This window comes from Lucilia cuprina, chromosome 6 (assembly GCF_022045245.1).
Source record: "Lucilia cuprina isolate Lc7/37 chromosome 6, ASM2204524v1, whole genome shotgun sequence".
Lineage (NCBI taxonomy): Eukaryota > Metazoa > Arthropoda > Insecta > Diptera > Calliphoridae > Lucilia > Lucilia cuprina.
Genome location: NC_060954.1, coordinates 30,446,048 through 30,454,630, shown reverse-complemented (window position 1 = coordinate 30,454,630; position 8,583 = coordinate 30,446,048). Strand labels below are relative to the sequence as shown.

General features: G+C 32.2%; 1 long non-coding RNA gene across 1 annotated transcript; it reads right to left on the bottom strand.

Annotated features, from left to right (window-relative positions):
* Positions 1-5,655: 5,655 nt before the first annotated feature.
* On the bottom strand, positions 5,656-8,577 carry LOC124420740. The gene is made up of 5 exons (XR_006941347.1): positions 7,956-8,577; positions 7,661-7,810; positions 6,254-6,360; positions 6,060-6,134; positions 5,656-5,961 (listed from the first exon to the last, which is right to left on the bottom strand). It is a non-coding gene; the product is annotated as an uncharacterized LOC124420740 (long non-coding RNA).
* Between the last annotated feature and the right edge of the window lie 6 nt (positions 8,578-8,583).

The following is an 8,583-nucleotide window of genomic DNA, read 5'->3' as shown; positions in this document are numbered from 1 at the left end:
CAAACAAATACATTGATTCCACTTTTTGACAGACGCATAGAATGCGAGGAAATGTAGAACGCGTGGTGTGGACATCCAGCTTTAGAACGTGTTCTATTTTCGTGCGGCAAACATTAAGGAAATAGCTGTTTTGTTTTAAATTTTTTTTGAAATATCGTTTTTTCCCATATCTTTTTTCTTGGTTTTCTCATGATAAAAATAAAGATGGTAGTGTCAATCAAAAATTTTTTTTATCAAATAAGGATTTTTGAAGTTTAGTTTTTTGTGAGCGTTGCCACATTCTTAAAAATGATTTTGATTTGTCGTGTGCACCCTTTAGTAGGGCAAAATTTAAGAAGAAGAAGACGAAAAGAGAAGTTGGCAAAGCGGCTGTACAAACTATCTGACAGCTGGAAAATGTAAACAAAAACAAAACTATAATGTAAAAAAACTATACGGTTTAGCCAAATGGCTGAAATGGTGTTAAATTGATGGGAACCATATTGGTAACCGAGGTTTCTCGTTACCAAAAAGGTAAGATGTCGGTCCTTTTCATTTTTCCCTGCCCAAGAAGAAGGTGGAGCCCGTGGCCGTCAAGAACAACAACAAAAATTTTAATTTAAATTAAATAATTCCTTGTTTTTGTTTATTCATAAAAGTTTCAAACTGAACTACAAATAAAAGTTAAAACAAAATAAATTAGAACTTAAAACTAAATTACATTCATCATAAAACTAAATAAAACAGAAAAATAAAGCTAAATCAGTCAACTCTGAGCCACGCAGAGAAAAAACATGGTTGTGGTTAAAATTATGATAACATATTATGGTTATTGTAACAATTTTAAAATATTATATTATGATTATATACCGTCATAATATTTCATTATTATATTTTTTTATTTATCATAATATTGTTATACATGATCATATTCTCCCCTATTCTGCATTTCAATTACGTTTACGCTTTCAATTTCACAACTATCGAAAAAAGGTATTCCAACAAAAAACTGAATAGTAAGAAAAAGAAGCAATTCAATTTTGTTTCAATGCTTTTCGAATGTATGTTCTGCGTTTCGATCATGCCAACGTTTTTGTAAGTTGTTGTTTATGAAATATTCGATTCGAATTGGAATGCAGAATACTGGCCATTATGATCCAAGGTGATCAAAAATTTGTTTTAAATATGTATCGAAATCAAAATGAATTTTATCGAATTAGTAAAATTACAGTTTCTAAAAAAATAAAATATATATATATAATATAAAGATAATATACTTACAATACTTAACACAATTCACAAATTTCAATTTGCTCATTTATATGAAATTTTGACTCATAAAAAAATTTAAGTATAATTTCATAAAAATACTAGTATTTTTAAGCCTGTTATGAACGTTAGTCATTTTCTAAAGCGAAACTTTTGCCATTTCCAAATGTAAACCGATTTTGTCCATTTTGAATACTAATCAAACTGCAACAATAGTTTAGGTCCTATCGTTATTTTAAGAGACTGACCGTCTGACTGACAGACAGACATGTCTAATTCGTTTGAGAATAAGGACCTAGAAAATTTTAATGTTACAAATGAAATTACAAATTTAATTGAAATTAAATGTTTGGCTTTTCTTAACTTTTTAATCACTCTGGTTAACAGTTTTCAAATCAGCCGAAAAAAACGCGTTCTGTACCTATATATACCAGAAATTTATTGTACAACCAGTATGTATGATAACTTCTGTAAACAAATTTCCAGCATTTTTAAAACTTTTTGATGATGTAAAAATATAATAAACATTTTATAAAAAGTTCGACGTTCGGTGTTCGGTCAAAATTTGGCCGAACCTCACTTTTTACCGAACTTCGAACCCGTACCCGAAGGTTCAGTCGGACACTAATGATATCCAACTTTAACATGTTATCAATTTCATTATATGTTATCTCTTGAACCGCAGGAGAAATGGCGGAACCGCACTATCTGCTAATTTTATTGGATGTTTTTTAACTTGGTGATTATCTTTTCCAACTCCTTTTATTGACTTTCCGTCAATAAGTGAGGTTTCATTTTGTAATCTTGTTCCTTGTTGGAAAACTCCTCTTGGACTTTAACTACATCTTATTCTGCTAATTCCATAACTTCAGGGGCTAGTTTAAACAATTTAAAAAATCAACCCTTAGATACAATTCTGTTCGAGGTAAGGACACAAATATAAGAGCATTTTATGTGTATTCATTATACTAGAATTTGTTGTTGATGTTGGCTATCTCAGATTGCTGCTACCTCCTTGCTGATGTCTGAGCTTTCGTCAACTTCTCTTCCGTTTGGTTCCACGAAACGCACTTTTTTTACTGCTCTCACCGGACGTTGCAGAAAATTACTCCTCATCTCTCTCCTAGAAATGTTGTGTTCTGCTTCGTTGCATTCCAAACGAAAAATTGGATATAAAATTTTTGCCACGTTTTCCTTTATACTCCTTATCATAATTTTAATGTCGTATTCTAGAATCGCCTGTACTAGCCTTACAACAACTCACATCTCAAAATTGGCCATTTCTTTACTCCGTGGGTACGTATCATTAACCAGTACCAGTATTATCTGACGGTTGTTGCCTTTCACGTTTTCTACTTATCGCTATCGACCTAGTCTTCCCGGTCATTACTTTCGGCCGGAAATTGTTATTGTAATTTTTTATATTGATTTTTGAATTATAGTTTAAAATTAAGAGTAAGCAAAGAATAAAATTTAATTTAAAAGTTAATTAATTTTATATCTATTGAGTGCAGGAGATATGATTAAAATAAATTGAAACCCCCAAAAAATATAATACAAATACTAAAAAAATAAAAAATATTCAAAAAACAAAATCCAAATAAACAAATAAATGAATAAACAAAAAATACATATGTATTAATAATATTATTGCAGTAACTCGATAAGCCACCCACCCGCACAATTTGATTTTATGTGCTTTTTGAGTTGCTAGAAACCATATCTATTGTCCCTTAAAAGATTTTTTGCGTTATGTGGTAATTTGGCAATAAAAGGGTCATGTTTCATTCTCTATTTAAACTATTTGTAAGAAATTTTATTTCATTAACTCGATATACCACATATATTTTTTCACTTTATAAGAAAGTGCTTTATATTCATAGTTTTTAAACTAAAATTTTAATGTTGTCATATAATCCAATAATTATGGAAATAAATATGGATAGGTCTCATGAAATCCAAAGTAATCGGTTTCATTCCGATTTAAATTTTAATGCTTTATTAAAAATTCTACTAACGATTTTTTTTAATGTAAAATACTTAGAAAAACATTAAAGAACTTAAAAATATACAGATATGAAATACTAAAGTGAAAAACATCAAAATATGCACTGAAGGAGTAAAATATGCTTTAAAAACTCGAAATATGCTTTGAATATGCTAAAAAAGTCAAATAATGCTAAATAATGCTCTGTGCCTGTATTTTGTAAGTTTCGAATCGACAAAAAGATTCGAAATATTTATAATCGTATTGTTTAAAATAGGGTGAACACACGTAATTCAAATATATTTTGGTTAATTTTAATGTGTTCCTTTTAAAAATTATTCGAATCACTAAAAAGTGGAAGACTCCAATATATCAGTGTTTTTTTCTCGACTCGAAATTTTACAGAACACGGGCACTTATAGGTAAAATATGCAAACATATGTTCTATCAAACAGATGCCAAAATTCTTAAATTGGTATGAAAGTTATAAACATCTTATCCATGAGTCCATATGACAAAAAACATGCATTTGTATATTTTGGTTTCCCTGGTAATTATGTATTGTTCCAATTGTTTTTTTCTTACTTTTTTAGAAAATGAAGAAATTTGAGTAAATAAATAATTGTTGATTCAGATAGGTCGACGAATTGCAGCTTCATAGGACTGTAGTAAAATACTTAGAAAAACATTAAAGAACTTAAAAATATACAGAAATGAAATACTAAAGCGAAAAACATCAAAATATGCACTAAAAGAGTAAAATAAGTTTTAAAAACTCGAAAATATGCTTTGAATATGCTAAAAAAGTAAAATAATGCTAAATAATGCTCTGTGCCTGTATTTTGTAAGTTTCGAATCGACAAAAAGATTCGAAATATTTATAATCGTATTGTTTAAAATAGGGTGAACACACGTAATTCAAATATATTTTGGTTAATTGTAATGTGTTCCTTTTAAAAATTATTCGAATCACTAAAAAGTGGAAGACTCTAATATATCAGTGTTTTTTTCTCGACTCGAAATTTACAGAACACGGGCACTTATAGGTAAAATATGCAAACATATGTTCTATCAAACAGATGCCAAAATTCTTAAATTGGTATGAAAGTTATAAACATCTTATCCATGAGTCCATATGACAAAAAACATGCATTTGTATATTTTGGTTTCCCTGGTAATTATGTATTGTTCCAATTGTTTTTTTCTTACTTTTTTAGAAAATGAAGAAATTTGAGTAAATAATATTTGGAGGGATTGTTGATTCAGATAGGTCGACGAATGGCAGCTTCATAGGACTGTAGATGATAATGTACGCAGAAAATGCCACAGTTATGGTAGGGGAAAGGGCGATTGGAGGTCCACACTTACCTCCTTATTAATTGAGAAAGATGTGAGTGTTTTGTAAAATTTTAGTTTTCAGATTTTTTCTTTTTGCGATCCAGCCAGATAATTGAGAACTCTTCCTATGAGATGACGCTGCAGAGGTGGCTGGGTAAATTCTGGTCCCCGAAAAAACAGTTTGTTATTTTTATTTGCAAACTCTAAAATGTTTGTAGATCCGTAACTAACTTTACGATTAGCAAAAATAAAAATATTTATCAATTTAATTTACTACGAAATATCGAATTTTATATGAAGCATAAAATCAGTTGTACGCGCCAAGGCAGTCTACGCTTTATTGCCTGTAACTGCCGGTCCACACTAGAAACTTTTTTTGGGAAACTTTTAATTTTGTGTCAGATAGAAAGAATACCATTCATCTCTATCGCGGTACGAAGTTTCCCAGAGTGAACAAGGTTCTAGTGTTTACCAGGTCAAAACAAAACATTGATTCCACTTTTTGACAGACGCATAGAATGCGAGGAAATGTAGAACGCGTGGTGTGGACATCCAGCTTTAGAACGTGTTCTATTTTCGTGCGGCAAACATTAAGGAAATAGCTGTTTTGTTTTAATTTTTTTTTGAAATATCGTTTTTTCCCATATCTTTTTTCTTGGTTTTCTCATGATAAAAATAAAGATGGTAGTGTCAATCAAAAATTTTTTTTATCAAATAAGGATTTTTGAAGTTTAGTTTTTTGTGAGCGTTGCCACATTCTTAAAAATGATTTTGATTTGTCGTGTGCACCCTTTAGTAGGGCAAAATTTAAGAAGAAGAAGACGAAAAGAGAAGTTGGCAAAGCGGCTGTACAAACTATCTGACAGCTGGAAAATGTAAACAAAAACAAAACTATAATGAAAAAAACTATACGGTTTAGCCAAATGGCTGAAATGGTGTTAAATTGATGGGAACCATATTGGTAACCGAGGTTTCTCGTTACCAAAAAGGTAAGATGTCGGTCCTTTTCATTTTTCCCTGCCCAAGAAGAAGGTGGAGCCCGTGGCCGTCAAGAACAACAACAAAAATTTTAATTTAAATTAAATAATTCCTTGTTTTTGTTTATTCATAAAAGTTTCAAACTGAACTACAAATAAAAGTTAAAACAAAATAAATTAGAACTTAAAACTAAATTACATTCATCATAAAACTAAATAAAACAGAAAAATAAAGCTAAATCAGTCAACTCTGAGCCACGCCATCGCCAGCTCCATCCATCGAGGGACTCCTTTAGCTGATCCGCACCATCAGTCCTGTGGTGCCCAGGTATTAAGGTTTTCGACCTTGTAAGTTTACCTCTTACCCGAACGACAGGACGAACAGAACCAGTCAGTCCTTTTAGATAATTTCTATATATATATATATATATATATATATATATATAAAAAGAATAAAAATTTCAGTAAACAAAAAAACAGCTATATATTAGTTTATAGGCAAACATTACGGTTAGTTGCTCGAAGCCAGTCCGCGGGTTGAAATTGAACCAGGCGTGCGCGTAAGGTTAGGGTTGAGCTCAGGCCTACTTATGAATAGTGTCGCGGTGGATAGGTTGCCGGAAACCAGTATATACAAAAAAAGAAAAAAAAAATCCCAAATTATTTAAAAGGTCATTATAATATATTTTTTTTTGTTACTTACCTGAAAAACACGAACAGACTAAAACGGACGGACAGAAAACCACACCTGCAACCAGCTCGCACCAAAAGTCCATTTGCTGTAGTCTTGCCAGCTGTCCATTGAGGAACCTGAAAGTAGAAGGGAAAATCTTGAATTAAGAAAAAAGAAATTAGAAAAGCATTAAATACTCAAACTCAAAATTAAGTAAAAACTTAAATAAAATTTGGAACATAAAGCTTAAAAACTAAAATTTGATAAAAATTAAATCAAAAATTTGATTAAAGCCTAAAATCTAAAAATCCTAAAAACTAAATTTTGTTAAAATCTTAAAAACTAAAACTAAAAACTAAATTTGCTAGAATCTAAAGTTGCTAAAAACTAAATATGATAAAATTAAAACTAAAAACTAAATTTTGTTAACTAAAGTTTGCTAAAATTTTAAAATTAAATTTTGCTAAATATAAAAAAAACTAAATTCGCTAAAAACTAAACTTTGCCAAATTGTTAAATCTTTTACTATAAATAAACAAAAATTTTTATAATGTTTAAATGAAATTTTAAAATTTTGTTATCATTAATATGATCGGCTAACTTTATTAATAATCGGCGGTAAGTAGGGTGAATAAATGTTTGCAGGGAAGGTATGGGACGTCGAGGAAGATGACGTCATGGCGAGGATGAATCCTCGAGAGGGAGGGTCATAATTTATGTATAGGTATGACCGTAGGGAGATGCAGGACTACTTTTGGCCCCTTATAATAATACCCCAAATGCTGGTATGAATTTTTGTGTTAGTGTGTGTTTGTGGTCCAGATTGCCGGCAAGAACCACCCCATCCGGCGAGCTTTAGCCGCGCAATACGCGGGCATACCAGCGCCGCTAGCAATCTGGCCACTCTGTCCCTTTTTGTTCTTTATGTTGTCTGTTTGTTTATTTAAACAAACAGCTGACACAACACTCCACTACATAAATGGCGCCCAACGTGGGGCCCGAAGTAGGTCCATAGAACAGTTTATAGAAACTATCATTTCCCTGAAGTCTGCGTAGGCCGGTTAGGTTAATAAGAGTCCCTAGCTGTAGCTACGTAGGCGGACGGGATAGTGTATTGACATTTTTAAAATTTTTTCTTCCTTTTAGTTTCAATAGGTATGAATCCCTAATTGCGCATGATACCTATTGTTCTCACAGATGTAAGTCCCGGTCTCGAGGACTAAAGAGTCCCGATCGCGTTGCGACATCTGGTGTGGGCAATAGGGTCATGCAGAATTCTGGATTCATCCGTTGCCATCCTTTCCTAACAACTTGAGGCTTAGAGATAATAGACACAGTTTATTATCTAAATGCTCAAGTTGGAAGAAAGGATAGCGACAACATCCCTTTAGTTTGCAATAGCCCAAAATTAATTGCTCTTAACGTAAAGATACTTACGTTTTAGTTCTACAGGAAGTCTAGGAAGGTTTCCTTGAATAGTAGGAGAACGTAACCCTGGTCAAGTTGCACCTCGTTAGTACGTACTGTAGAAAGACAGTTAGTTCTTGTCCATCCTTTTGTTGTTTTGTTAATTGTACTCTGCATCTCCTGAAACCATAATAGAAAAGAATTAGGTCATATCTATACACAATGTTGTTTTGTTAATTGTACTCTGCATCTCCTGAAACCATAATAGAAAAGAATTAGGTCATATCTATACACAATTCAGCAATGTAAATTGTGAAAAACTTACCTGCAAACTTTTATTTACCCGAAAATGCCGCCCGCATACAAGTTATTTAAGTTTTGAATTTTGAGTTTGTTTTCTTTTTGGTTTTTTGTTTGAAAGATCGAAAATCTTTTAGTTTATATCTTCTTTTGGAACTTACGCTGCAAAAGATTCTGTGCTACGAATTTCGTATTTATATATATTTACACACCTTGTTTTTTAAATAAGTGTGACTTTTGTATTAATTGTTTTAAATGGTTTTAACCCGTCGCGCGAGTCGTTTAGGACAACAAACCAACGCTATGGCAACAGCGAGTAATGTAACTTGTAGTACCGATACCCCTACCGCATCTATCGCTACGTTTACCCATCCCACAGCCAGTACAACAACGACTACAACCACACACAGCACCCACGACCTGTCCATCAGTTCTGAGAGTGCAAATCACCGACATTCCTAAGCGAAACAGCGCAGAACATTAGGAGGGAAGTTCGAGGTAGTATGGCAGGCCAAGGGATGGAAAATTCCATCCAAGTGAATGATATCCAGAATATAGTGGATGCTTCGGTGGGTTTGCGCCAAGTTCAATTTATGAAGGAGGTCGACAGCAAAATACAAAAAGTATTAGATGACATGAAGCAGCTGTTTTTG